The sequence below is a fragment of the Dasypus novemcinctus genome, chromosome 10 (assembly GCF_030445035.2).
Source record: "Dasypus novemcinctus isolate mDasNov1 chromosome 10, mDasNov1.1.hap2, whole genome shotgun sequence".
In the NCBI taxonomy this organism is placed as follows: Eukaryota; Metazoa; Chordata; class Mammalia; order Cingulata; family Dasypodidae; genus Dasypus; species Dasypus novemcinctus.
The window spans coordinates 55,193,153-55,207,842 of NC_080682.1; the positions used below are offsets into that span (position 1 = coordinate 55,193,153).

Genomic DNA, 14,690 nt, shown 5'->3' on the forward strand with positions numbered 1-14,690 from the left:
CTCCAGGCCCAGATATTTTCACTGGAAAATTCTATTAAATATTTAAAGAAGAATAAACACAAATTCTATAAATCTCTCTCAGAAAATAGAAGAGGAGAAAACACTTCCCAGTTTATTTTATAAACCAATATTAACCTGATACCAAAAACACACAAAAAAAAGTATGAAAAAAGAATACTGTAGGCCAACACCATGACATGATGAATTGTGTAAATATAGATGAAAAATTCTTTAAAAAATAATAGCAAATAGAATTCAGCATATAGCTAAAGAATTTAAGAACATGACTAAGAGGGTTTATTCCAGGGATGTAGGCCTGATTCAATGTTCAGAACTCAGTGTAATTCACCATATTAACAGGTTAAAGGAGAAAAATCACATGCTCATATCAATCAAAGCAGAAGAAATACTTTTAAAAATCAGCATACATCCATAATTTAAAAAGTAAACTTCCAGAAAATAGACATAGAGGGAACTTTCTCAACTTAATAAAGAGCACCTACAACAACAACAACAAAACTATAACTAACTCTATCTTTAGTGAAAAACTGAATCTTTCCCCCTTAATATCAGGAATAAAGTCACCACTCCTATTCAATGTAGCACTGAAAATTCCTCCAGGGTATATACATCAGAAAGAAAGAAAACAGTCCCTATTTGCAGATGACATGATTATCTACATAGACTATCCCATGGATTCCACAATAAAACTCCTAAAGCTGAAAAGTGAGTTCAGCAATCTCCCAGGATATAAGATAAACATAATTTGCATTTCAACATATGAACAATGAACACAAGGACAATCAAATTATAAATCCAAAATGATTATCTCAAAAATGAACTACTTAGATGTTTGAAAAAAGCATGTAAAGAACATGTACAGAAATTGTATGCTGAAAGCCACACAATGCTAATGATAGTAATCACAAGAGACCTAAATAAATGAAGAGATGTACCATATTCATGGATTGGAAGACTCAATATATATAAGTTGTATATAAGTGACAGTAACCTGTGACAGTAAATATGTCAGTTCTCCCCAAATTGATATACAATTTTTAAAAACACAAATCCTATCAAAATCCCAGCAAGAGTTTTGCAGATAGACAATTTTATTCTAAAATTTCTACAAAAGACAAAAGAACTACGATATGTAAAATGATTTTTAAAAAGAAATCTAAAATAGGAGGAATTCATCTACCTGAATTCAAGACTTCTTTTAAAGCCACAGTAAAAAAGACTGTATGGTATTACAGGAGGTATAGATACATGGATCAATGGACAAGAATAGAGAAACTAGAAATAGACCTACACAAATATGCCCAGCTGTTTTTTGACAAAGGTGTAAAAGCAATTCAATGACAGTCTTTTTAATGAATGGTGCTGGTGCGACTGGATAACCAGAGACAAAAACAAGTGAAACGACCTAAGTCTCACAACTTATACAAAAACTAACCAAAATGGATCACAGTAAAAATTGTTTTTAAAAACCACTAACAATGCAATTACAAAATGGATAAAAGATATCAAGATACAATTTGTGAACAAGAACATACAGATGGAAAATAAGTACATGAAAAGATGTCCAACATCATTAGCCATTATTAAAATCATAATGACATAGCACTTCACACCATCAGAATAGATAAAATAATATTGAATTACTCATACATACCTGGTGGCAGTGTACAACAGTACAGTCAGTCTAGAAAACCATAAAATCATTTGGAAACTATCTTAAAAACTAAACATGCAAATACCACACAACCCAGCAATTGTGCTCCTGGGCTTTTGTCCCAGAGAAATGAAAATTCATGTTCACACAAACTCCTGTACATGAAAGCTCATAGCTAATCTCAGTCCCAAAAGTTTATGTAGTACATGATTTCATTCATGTAGCATTCTGAAAATGGCAAAATTATAGAAATAGAGAACAGATTAATAATTGCAAGGGGTTAAGGAGAGACATGAGTGTGACTATAAAAAAGCAACATGAAGGACGCTTGGGGTGATGGAAATGTTCTGTATCTTTATCTACCTCAATATCCTGGTTGTGATATTGTACAATAGTTTTGCAAGATGTTACCATTGGTGGGTAAATGAGATCTCTCTGTATTATTCCTTACAACTGTATTTGAATCTGCAATTATCTCAAAATAAAAGGTTTAATTTTAAAAAGGATTTTACAAAGACAAGCAAATTCAGTTGCAAACCTCGTAGATCCTGATTGGAAAACCAAAACAAACAAATAGTTCTAAAGAACATTTGGAGTACAATTGACTAACTGAAATTTAAATATGGCTGTATATTGGATAACATTATTATATAAATTATGTTTTCTAATGATAATATATTGGTTATTTAGGATACTGTCCTTGTTCTCAGTATACTGAGATAACATGTAACAACATTTGCATCTTACTCTCGAATCATTTAAAAATATAAACTAGAGAGAAAGAGAGGCAAAGGAAGGGAGGAAGTGATAGAGAGAAAGAGAACATGGAACATTTCTGAAAGAAAATAGGCTAGACATTCTTGAGAATGATGAAGAAAGCAGCCTCCATAATCAATATTTATAAACTTTGCCCCATATTTTACAGTTAAATTCTCAACCAAAGTAATTTTTGATGTCTCACATACCTGTGCAAGCACAATGACCTGTTTTATTCTCTTAGGTGAATTGCATAATCCTTTTCTAAATGTGATATGTTGTACTTGATAGTTATTGTAATTGTTTTCAAGTGCATGTTATTACTATCTTTAAATAGTCATTTTCAAGTTTTTATCTTATGACTACAAGGTCCAGCTTCCCCTCCCAGTTGAATGCCTTGAGGTCTCATTTTCTCTACTGGAATGTTATCAAGAAATGCAAGGCAATTCTTAGAAGGAGATTCAGATTGTACTCACATCAAAAGAAATCTCACATATTTCACACCTACTAGAATGATCACTACTAAAAAGTTGGAAAACTACAAGTGTTGGAGAGGATGTGAAGAGATAGGAATGCTTACTCACTGCTAGTGGGAATGTGGAATGGCACAGCCACTATGGAGGACAGTTTGGCAGTTCCTAAGGAAGTTGAATATAGACTTGCCATGTGACACGGCAACGCCAGTACTATATATATGCCCAGAAGAACTGAAAGCAGTGACACAGACATCTGCACACCAATGCTCATAGTGGCATTATTCACAATCACCAGAAATTGTAAACAACTCAAGTGTCCATCAACTGGCCAATGGATGAAGAAATTGTGGTGTATACACACGGTGGAATATTATGCAGCTGTAAGAAGAAATGTAGTTGTGAAGCATATGACAACATGGATCAACCTGGAGGAAATTATGTTGAGTGAAGCCAGCCATACACAAAAGGCCAAATACCATATGATTGTAATATCATGAACTAAATATACTGCGTAAACTCATGGTGTTAATAATTAGAATATAGGTCACTAGAAAATAGAATGAGGAAAAGGTGAATGTTAATCTGTGCAGAATTGATGAAAAGATTGTAAATCTTGGGAAATGAATATAAATGGTGAAAGCACATCATAATGTTTGTAACTAGCAGAGTGATTATATGGTTATGATAAATGGTTGAAAGGGAAAGTCCAAGGACATGTATATTACTAGAAGGAATACTTAAAAATGTAACATGGGACGATATAACATAGTGAAACCTCATGTGAAATATGAATACTACATATATAAGACAGTTTTTACAAAATGTAAATACAAATAACCTAGAGAGAATGAAACAGAATAGCAGCTATATATAGCAGGGAAAGCATAGCAAGATTGAGAGGTGATGAGTTTTTGTTTGTCTGTTTTTTTGTTTTTTATTATTATTGAAATAACGAAAGTACTCTAATAATGATTGAAGTGATGAATACACAACTATGTGATTACACCAAATACCACTGACTGTACATTTTGAGTGGATTTATGCATTATTAATACGTATCAATAAAATTTATTTGTTAAAAAAAAAGAATTCTCATGACATTGATGAATGAATTGTCATGTAGTGGCCCCTAAACCCTGGCAGGAGACTATTCCCCTCCTTCCATAATGTAGTTCTTATATAAACAGCAAGATTTTGTTTTTGTTTGTGTTTTTTTAGGAGGTACTGGGGATTGAACCTAGGACCTCATACATGGGAAGGAGGCACTCAACCATTGAGTTATATCTTCTCCCAATGAGAGTGGATTTTTTTGTTTGTTTGTTTGTTTTTAAAGAGGTACTGGGGATCAAATCCAGGACCTTGTACATGGGAAGCAGGTGCTCAACTACTTGAGCTACATCCATTCCCCAAGATCTTGTTTTTAAATATTAAGTTGGTGGTCTTTTTTTCCCATCACAGTGGTTTCTTCAGAAAAGTAGAACTAGGTTTCACATATATAAGGAGGAAACTTGCACTTTTTTGTATTTTAACATTCTGTAATGTAAATATTTTTCTTGCATGTGAATTTTAATTTATTTTTAAAGTTATTGATGTGTACATGTATTCATTTGCTTTAAAGGCAGTACTCAATCCTAGAGAGAATGGATAAGAAAGACACCAATAGCCAGACTGAGCATAAATTGATATGCTCTTTCTGGGAAATAATTTGTAACAGGAATAATAAGTATTCACAGCCTATGACCTACCAATTTCCCTTGAAGGAATCCATTTTAAAGTTACAAATTAAAATGTGAGCAAAGATTCATGCACAGAAGTTCATTGTGATATTATAAAAGTAAATACAGTGGAAATAACTTGGTATTCAACCTTAGAAGAATAGTTCCAGGTGTAATCATATAGCTGGAAATGGTACATGCTCTAATATTGTTTTTGAGGCAAAGTAGATACTATGAACAATTGTATACAAATGGACAAATTCTTAGAAAAATATAAACTACCTACATTGCCTCAAAAACAAACAGCAGATCTCAACAAACCAATTACTAGTAAAGAGATTGAATCATGGGAAGCAGACTTGGCCCAATGGATAGGGCATCTGCCTACCACATGGAAGGTCCATGGTTCAAATCCCAGGCCCCCTTGATCCATGTGGAGCTGGCCCATGCGCAGTACTGATGCACGCAAGGAGTGCCATGCCATGCAGGGTTGTCCCCTGCATAAGGGAGCCCCATGCCCAAGGAGTGCGCCCCATAAGGAGAGCCACCCAGTGCAAAAGAAAGTGCAGCCTGCCCAGGAATGGCACCGCACACACGGAGAGCTGACACAAAAGATGATGCAACAAAAAGAAACACAGATTCCTGGTGCCACTGATAAGGATAGACGTGATCACAGAAGAACACACAGAGAATGGACATAGAGAGCAGACAACTGGGGGGGGGGCGGGGGGAGGAGAGGAGAGAAATAAATAAATCTTTTTAAAAAAATAGAGAGAGATTGAATCAGTAATCAGAAATCTCTAAACAAAGAAAATCCCAGGACCAGATGGCTTCACAGGGGAATTCTACAAAACATTCCAAGAAGACTTAACTCCAATTTCACTCAAACTCTTCCAAAAAATTGAAGAGGAGGGAACAATACCTTACTCATTCTAAAAAGGCCTACATCAATCCCATACCAAAGTCAAATAAAGATACCACAAGAAAAGAAAACTACAGACCAATATCTCTTATGAATATGCATGTAAAAATCCTCAGCAAAATACTAGCAAACCAAATCCAACAGCATATTAAAAGATTAATATATCATGACGGAGTGGAATTTATCCCTGGTATGCAAGGTTGGTTCAACTTTAAAAAATCAAATAATGTAATATACTACATTAATAGAAAGAAGGGGAAAAAATACATGATCATCTCAATTGATGCAGAAAAGGCGTTTGACAAAACACAGCACCCTTTCTTGATAAAAACAAAAGTAAACAAAACAAACAATCACTTAGAATGCTAGCAGTAGAAGGAAACTTCCTCAATATGATAAAGGGCATATATGAAAAGCACACAGCTAACATCCCACTATGGTGAAAGATTAAAAGCTTTCCCTCTAAGATTAGGAACAAGACAAGGATGCCCACTCTCATCACTGTTATTCAACGTTGTACTGGAAATTCTTGCCAGAGAAATTAGGTGAGAAAAAGAAAAAAGGCATCTAAATTGGAAAGGAAGAAATGAAAGTTTCCCTATTTGCAGATGATATGACCCTATGAACAGAAAATACTGAAAAATCTACAACAAAGCTCCTAGAGCTAATAAATTAATTCAGCAAAGTGGCAGGGTACAAAAGCAACACCCAAAAAATCAGTAGTGTTTCTATAAATAAGCAATGAACAGTTGGAAGAGGAAATCAAGAAAAAAATTCCATTCATAATAGTGACTAAAAAATTCAAATATCTAGAAATAAATCTAACCAAGGATGTAAGGGACTTGTACACAGAAAACTACAAAACATTGCTAAAAAAAATAAAAGAATACCTTGAAAAATAGAAGGATATTCCATGTTCATGGATTGGCAAACTAAATATTGTTAAGATATCAAAACTGCCCAAAGCAATTTATACATTTAATGCAAAATCCCAACCAAAATTCCAACAACCTTCTTTGCAAAAATGGAAAAGCCAATCACCAAATTTATATGGAAGGGTAAGAGGTCCCAAATAGCTAAAGCCATCTTTTAAAAAGAGGAATGAAGTTGGAGGACTCACACTTCCTGATCTTAAAACTTATTACAAAACCACAGTAATCAGAATAGCATGGGGGAAGTGGATGTGGCTTAAATGATTGGGCTTCCTCCTACCATATGGGAAGATCCAAGTTCAATCCCTAGGGCAGCCTGATAAAAATAAAAAGAGTGTCCATGCAGCGAGCCAGCGCCCATGTGGCAAGCCGAGTGCCTGCGCAGTGAGCCAGTGCCCACGCAAGTGAGCCACGCAGCAAGATGATGACGCAACAAAAGAGAGATGAAGGGAAGAGTGAAAATGAGGCACAACAGAAACCAGGAACTGAGGTGGCACAAATGACAGGGAATCTCTGTCTACATCAGAGGTCCCCAGGATTGAATCCCAGCGAATCCTAGAGGAGAAAAAAAAAACAGAAGACAAAAAGAGAAATAGATACAGAAGATCACACAGCAAATGGACACAGACTGCAAAAAACATCAGGGCAGGGGACAGGGAGAGGGAAAAAATGTACCTTGTCAATAAACGTTGCCAAAATTAAAAAAACAAACAAAAAAACCCACAACATAGTATGGCACACAGACAGACATATAGATCAATGGAATAGAATCAAGAGCTCAGAAATCAACCCTCACATTAATGGCCAACTGATTTTTGACAAGGTGGCAAAAACTGCTCAATGGGGAAAGAATAGTCTCTTCAACAAATGGTGCAGGAAAACTGGATCTCCATGTGCAAAAAAAGCAGAAGGAAGACCCCTATTTCACACCATATACAAAAATTCAACTGAAAATGGATCAAAAAACTTAAAGAGCAAGAACTATCAAATTCCTAGAAGAAAATGTAAGGAAGCATATTCAGGACCTTGTTAGACTTTATACCCAAAGCCCAAGCAACAAAAGAAAAATAAGTATATAAATGGGACTTTATCAAAATAAAAAACATTTGGTCCTCAAAGGACCTTATCATGAAAGTAAAAAGAAAACCTACACAATGGGAAAAAAAATGTTTGGAAACCACATATCCGCTGAAGGATTAATATCCAGTATTATCTAGTATATATAAAGAAATCCTTCAAGTTAACAACAAAAAGACAAACAACCCAATTTAAAAATGAACAGGGAAGTGGAGTTGGCCCAGTGGTTAGGGCATCCATCTACCACATGGGAGGTCTGCAGTTCAAACCCCGGGCCCCCTTGAGCCATGTGGAGCTGGCCCATGTGCAGTGCTGATGCTTGCAAGGAGTGCCCTGCCACGCAGGGGTGTCCCCCACGTAGGGGAGCCCCACGTGCAAGGAGTGTCCCCATAAGGAGAGCCACCCAGTGCGAAAGAAAGTGTAGCCTGCTCAGGAATGGCGCCGCATACATGGAGAGCTGACACAATAAGATGATGCAACAAAAAGAAACACAGATTCCCGTGCCGCTGACAACAACAGAAGCAGACAAAGAAGAACACGCAGCAAGTAGACACAGAGAACAGACAATTGGGGTGGGGGGAAGGGGAGAGAAATTTAAAAAAAAAAATGGACAGAAGACTAGATATCTCTCTAAAGAAGATACACAAATGGCCAGAATGTGCATGAGAAGATGGTCAACTTCATTAGCCATCAGGAAATGCAAACCAAAACCACAATGAGATATCATTTCACAAGCACTAGAATTGCTTCTATTTTTAAAAAAATGGAAAGTAATGAGTTGGAGAGGCTGCAGAGAAATAGGAACATTCATTCATTGCTGATGGCAATGTAAAATGGTGCAGCCATTGTGGAAAACAGTTTGCTGGTTCCTCAGGAAGCTAAGCAGAGACTTATCATATTGCCCAGCAATCCCACTACTAGGTATATACACAAAAGAATTGAAAGCAGGGGCTTGAATGGATCTTTTCCCACCCATGTTCTTAGCAGCATTATTCACAATTGCCAAAAGATGCATGCAGACCAAGTGTCTATCAACTGATGAATGGATAAATAAAATATGGTATATACATACAATAGAAAAGTATTCAGCTGTAAAAAAGAATGAGTCCTGATACATGTGACAACATGGCTGATCTGAAGACATCATGTTGACTGAAAAAAGCCAGACATAAAAGGACAAATATTATATGCTCTCCCTGATTTGAAACTATCAGAATAAGCAAACTCATAAAGAGCCTGAATCTACAATATAGGCTATTAGGGAACAGAGTGGAGGATAGGGAGTGGGAAGCTAAGGCTTAAAATGTCAAAGTTCCTATTTGGGATGATGGAAATGTTTTGGTAATGGAAAGTGGTCATGGTAGTACAACAGTGTAAATGCAATTAACATCACTGAAATATATACCTGAATATGATTAAAAGGGGAAATGTTAAGTTGTATATATGGCAATGGAATAAACATTTAAAAAGTAATCCATGGAACTGTACTACACAAACAGTGAAACTTAAGTTAAAACAAGGACTTTAAAATAATACAATTATAAAAATATGCTATTATCAATTGTTATAAAATTTCCACTCCAATGCAAGGTAGATGATATATGGGAAGTCCTATTTTATGCATGATTTGTGCTGTAAACCCACAATTTGTCTAATAAAGAAAAAAAAGTTAAATAAAATAAACTTGTTAAAGAGATAGTAAATCACAGGTGATACATTATTCTAATTGCCAATTGTGTTCCAATTTTCAATAGTTTTTTTTCCTCTAAAATATCATTTTTGATACTTTTTCAAATTGGTTCTGAGGGATTTCTTATTAGAAAGCATGCCTCTCCTGTCATGGCTAAAATTATTCCTTGTTCATTGATTTCCAGTATAATATTTTTATGTCCCTAAGTCACTGTTGCAGAAAACAAAAAAATGTAAATTACCCTTAATTGCCTTAAGAAGAAATTACCAACAGCACCACCTTCAAATAACCATTTTAGAAATCTTTCAACGTGCATAAATAACAAGTTGAATCATTGAATTTTCAAGGAACATTATTATATTAATGAAAAACAATTTGTATCTTCTATAGAAAATCTTTCAGGAAAGCAGACATGATTCAGAACATGAAAATTACTTTGATAGAAGGAAGTGGACAGTCTAAAGTTGTTCATTAAACTTGTCTACTTAGAAAATGCAGAATGAAATCTGGCAGGAACTGGGATCAAAGTATATTTTTGGTGGATAAAATGCTGAAATTTCAATTTGGGATTGAAAAAAGTTTGTTCTCAATAACCACAAGATATTAAAAGCAGCATCACATGAAATAGGCAAACCTATGCACAAAGGCTACAGGAACCTGAAATGTTTGTCTTACTGTATGAGAAAGGAAATTAAAAGGTGTAATGACATTAACAAAACACACTCACACATACACACACATACATACATACATAAACCTTCCTTCCCCTTTAAACTAAGGCAGTTTTTAATTTACCTGCTTTTATCATTGTAGAAAACCTCCTTCTTTATAGGTGTTCCCAAACTATAAAATAATTGCATATTTCCCCAAATGCAGGTTTCTTTGGTTGTTTGGGTCAAAATACACACTTTCCATAAAAACAATGTTATAAATGGGGACTAGTTTTCCAGTCTTCCCTACAAAAGACTTTTGACTTGTAAGGTAACTGAAGTATGTTTACAATGAAAAGATACGATCACTGAAAATAATACTGTTTCATAAGACATTATTTCAAGTACATTATGGGTAATTCAAGGCAACTAATCATTATTTATCTAATTGCCACTGGAAGAAATTATATTATTGTGTAGCAAAGAATTTAAGCTTGCTGGAAAAGTGGTCTGCCCTTTACCCTCAGCTTCTGGGAGGTAATCTCTAAGCCCTTAGAATGTTATGCCTGATTGATTGAGTGTCTTTGTTTGCCAAGGGGCCTTAGGTCACACTGGCCAGTCTGATATTATGATTTAGGGTGAGGGTTGGCCATACTTGATAGTTTTGGTGGGGGATGGGAGTGCTTGCCACAACAGAAAAAGCAGCAATGTGATTTAGAGTGGGGGCGTTGGTATCTCCTGGTAAATGAGATCATTACCTCTGCAATCACCCCACCAATCATGACTCTATGACGAAGCCCCAATAAAAATTTTGTTCTCCAAGGCTCAGATGAGCTTCTCTGGTTAGAATTTGATATTTGATGTGTACTGTCACACACCAGTGCCAGAAAAGTAACACATCCTGACTTCACAGGGAAAGGATAGTGAAGCTCCGTTGTGCGGTAGTTTTCCTATGCACTTCTTCCCTTGGCTGATTTTAATCTGTATCCTTTCTCGATAATAAACCATAATCGTGACCATAACAGGGTTCAGTGAGCTCTTTGAATCCTAGTGAGTTATCAAACCTGAGAGTGGTTTTAAGAGGCCCCCAAATTTACAGTTGGTATCAGAAGTAAGGGCAGTCTCCTGCGGACGGCGTATCCTCTAACTATACAGTTGCCAAATCTCACCATGATAAATGCTAATCAGGGACTTTGAACACTGGAAACATGTCACTCTTCTTCTTACCACAGCTCAAACCACAGCTCAGGTCACTTCCTTTTGTCCTGCTTCAGATACCCTCAGCTTTCCGCTGCTGCTATTGGAGTCCCCACACCTGACAGCCATCCGGAACATACACAAATCAGACTTTTAAACTCAGGACCTTCCTAAACAACAAGCTTCTACTTGTTTCAGAATATGAGTAAGCCAAAAGCTTTAACTTTTTTAGGTTTGTGTTAAAGTGCCATGATTAAGGTTTATTATGCAGATCCTGGTGTCCTGAAAGATTCAACATTGTCAACATCAAACATGCAACAGTCTGATCAAGCACAGTTTATTCAATTTGCAAACATTGGAAAGAAGAGTAAAGTAGGAATGTTGGAATCTTTAAGCACAATTTTTGAAAAGTTAAACACAAGAATGCCATACACATATTGAACAAATACATCTAAGATTTTATTCAATTCATTAATTAAATAATGAGGGAACCAGTAAGATGATGTCTAGTTCAAAGGAGAATTTAAGGAATGGTGATTTTTACAGTCAGTCAAAGGAAAGTTAAATGAATTTCCCTGATTAATAGATACAAAACTGGTTAATATCCCATAGACCATTAACCTCTGAGGTTATTTTTTTCTACTGGACAGAAATCTGTAGGTTAATGTGTAACTTCAGAGTCTGGTCTCTAATTACACAGTAAATAGCAAAGTCAAACACAGGTGCATTTTTCAACACAGATAAATAATTACGGTGAACATGTTAAACAGTAACATCAAAAGGATATGCAGCCATCCTTTTGCTTTAATTCCAACTTTTAGATGATTTTTCTAAGTAGTAATTTTTTTAAATGTTTCCCAAGGAGAAGCCATAGGTGTTATTTACCCGGGTGAATTCATCTGACTCTTAACTCTATGAGTTCAAAAACTGATTTTGCCCATACAGTGTGAAAATTACCATCCTGGGGATAGCTGTGCACTTACCCAGCTCACAAGAAACAAGTATACAATTAGAAAAAAATCCATTTACATTAAAAACATAACTTAAAAGTAGATCATGTACTCACATTCTCTGGCTGGCACATTCTTTTTCTCAAGGAAAGCAGTGGATTGGGTCAACTTGTCATCTGAACATTCCTGGTTCAGTAGTAGTAAAACTCGAAAAACTGGCTCCAGTTCAGTGTAAATGTGCTTACCTTCCCCACTCTCTCACAGGTAAAAAAAGAGAGCCTGTCCTTCCTCCAAGCAGAGAAAAAGGTGGCCATAAAAGCCTTGATTGGGATTTGGGGAAGAGGTTGGAGAAAGAGGGCAAGTATTTTTATTCCTTGTTACTAGGAGTTTACCGAAGAAAACTCATTGCCATTGACAATTTGGGGAGCTTCCAGAGGTGCCATGGCCATTCCAAAACTAAACTTCTGCCTCCTAGTGGCTCAGAGTCTTCTCTCAACCACGACTAAGCCAAGGCCACAGCTCCAAAACATGTTATTAAAGTCTGGGGAAGCAGAAGTGGCTCAATTGGTAGAACTTCCACCTACCATATGGGAAGACTTGGCTTTGATCCCTGGGGCCTCCTGGTGAAAAAGAAGAGAAAGCGTGCCTGCATGGTGAGCCAGTGCCTGCACGAGTGCCTGCCCAAGCGGTGAACCAGTGCCCTGTGCAAGTGAGTCACACAGCAAGATGATGACCCATCAAAAGAGAGACAAGAGGAGAGTCAAGGGAAAGTGCAACAGAAACCAGGAACTGAGGTGGTGCAATTGACAGGGAACATCTCTCCCCATCAGAGGTCTCCAGGATCAAATCCTGGTGAATCACAGAGGAGAGAAAATGAGAAGAGAAGACAACACACAGCAAAAACAGCAGGGCAGGAGGAGGGGAAGGGAAGGAAATAAATAAAAGAGAAGAAAAGAAAAAAAAGAAAGAAGTCTGGAGTCTCCCCAGTAGCCTTTCCAACTTACCCACAAGCCCACACACCTTACACCTTCACTCTTTGCCCTTCTCTTCCCTTCCCACTACTTCCTCCCTCCTCCCTTTTCATGTACTCTCTGCTCATAGTACTCTATCTCATTCTGGTGGGTTGGGGATGGGAAAAAAATGTCAAGCACTGTCCTGAAACTCTTACTGTACTTGGAGTGCATTTCAAGGCTGGAGTCCTCTACTGGGTAATAGTCCTTCATGGGCTCCTTCAGCTTCATTCAAGCACTGTTAGCAAACATAAAATCATTCAATAGGTAATCGATTTAATATCTCAAAAATTAATGGCATCGGGCCACATCCAAAATGCCTGCCTTTGCCAACGTACAATAAGGGTATTTTGATCCAGGACACTTCCACCCCAGACAGAGTTTAAATGGGAAGTGCCACTGTGGATCTCTTTGACCTTTTTCTAGGTTACATCATATCTAATTCCTCTTCTGATTGACTCATTCTTTCTTGGTCTTATTTTTATCAAAGGTTAGCATATCTAGTTTCTTGCTCTTCCTGCTTCTGGTCTGGGAAAATTTCTGACTCTAAGGTGCTTTTCACAAGTACCAGATTATATCTCTCCTCTGAATTCACACTCCCTAGGTGATACCACTTTGCCTCTGAATTTATGATAATGGCTCCTAAATTTATATTTCCAGACCTGACCTCTCGCTGGCATTCAGGGACCTAAATTCTGCCTCTTATGAAGGGTCTCTAATTAGATGCTAGCACACATCTCAGGTTTAGCAGGTCAAAACAGAGCTCTTAATTCTTCTTTACAAACCTGCTCCTCTCTCATTCTTCCCCATTCAACCAATGGTTCATCAAAAATATCACAGTTGCTTGTTGTCACCATCTCACACCCACTCTATCAGCAAGTCTTGTGGCATGGGCTTTCCCTCCAAAATGTATCAAGAATCGACTGACATCTAATTATCTCCATTGCTATCCTCCACTTCAAGTCATTATCTTGTCTGAACTACTGCAACATTTCCTGCCGCAACTGGAGTCCTGCACTTGCATCCTTTCCCCCAATTCTTCACTCAGTAGCCAGAGTGATTCCTGTATGTGACATTATATCACTTCCCTGCTTATAAATCTTCTTTACATGGACTACATGACCCCACATGATCTAGCCCTTGCCCAGCTTCTATCCATGTCTAGCTCAGTAATCTTTACTTTCTCTCAAGTGTCTTTTAAAAGTGATTTGAAAACCATGTAAGATGATATATTCTATTGCTTTCTTTTATCATTTAAAAATTTTATTATACATTTAATTCATTGCAAAAGATGTCTTTCTAGCATATCATATATTGTATGAATACTTACCAAGTTTTTTATAAAACTTTTGAGTTGCACATTTAGCTCATTCAATTTGCATTCAAATTATGGGAAATATCCACTATGTAACCTAAGTAGCAAAGAAAGACCTTACTGACAACAGAAACCAGCAAATCAAATTTACTTTCTGTCAATTTTCAATCAAAAGGAATGGGTTAATATGTATCATGAGAAGCATCTGATTTATAAATTCTAATTCTAAAATAGATATAGCTATCAGAGATGGAAGGATGGCTGGATGGATGGATGGATGGATGAATGGATGGATGGATAGAATAATAGGGCACCAAATTTGTCT

The 14,690-nt window shown here is 36.6% G+C and overlaps 1 protein-coding gene across 1 annotated transcript in view; it reads right to left on the reverse strand.

Moving 5' to 3' along the window:
- The window catches only part of RAG1 (recombination activating 1), a 53,827-nt gene extending 41,304 nt beyond the window's left edge, over positions 1–12,523 (reverse strand). Inside the window, exon 1 of the mRNA XM_058305554.1 lies at positions 12,157–12,523. The gene's annotated coding sequence lies outside the window, so the exon portion shown is untranslated. The remainder of the gene's footprint in view (positions 1–12,156) is intronic.
- Positions 12,524–14,690: the final 2,167 nt, after the last annotated feature.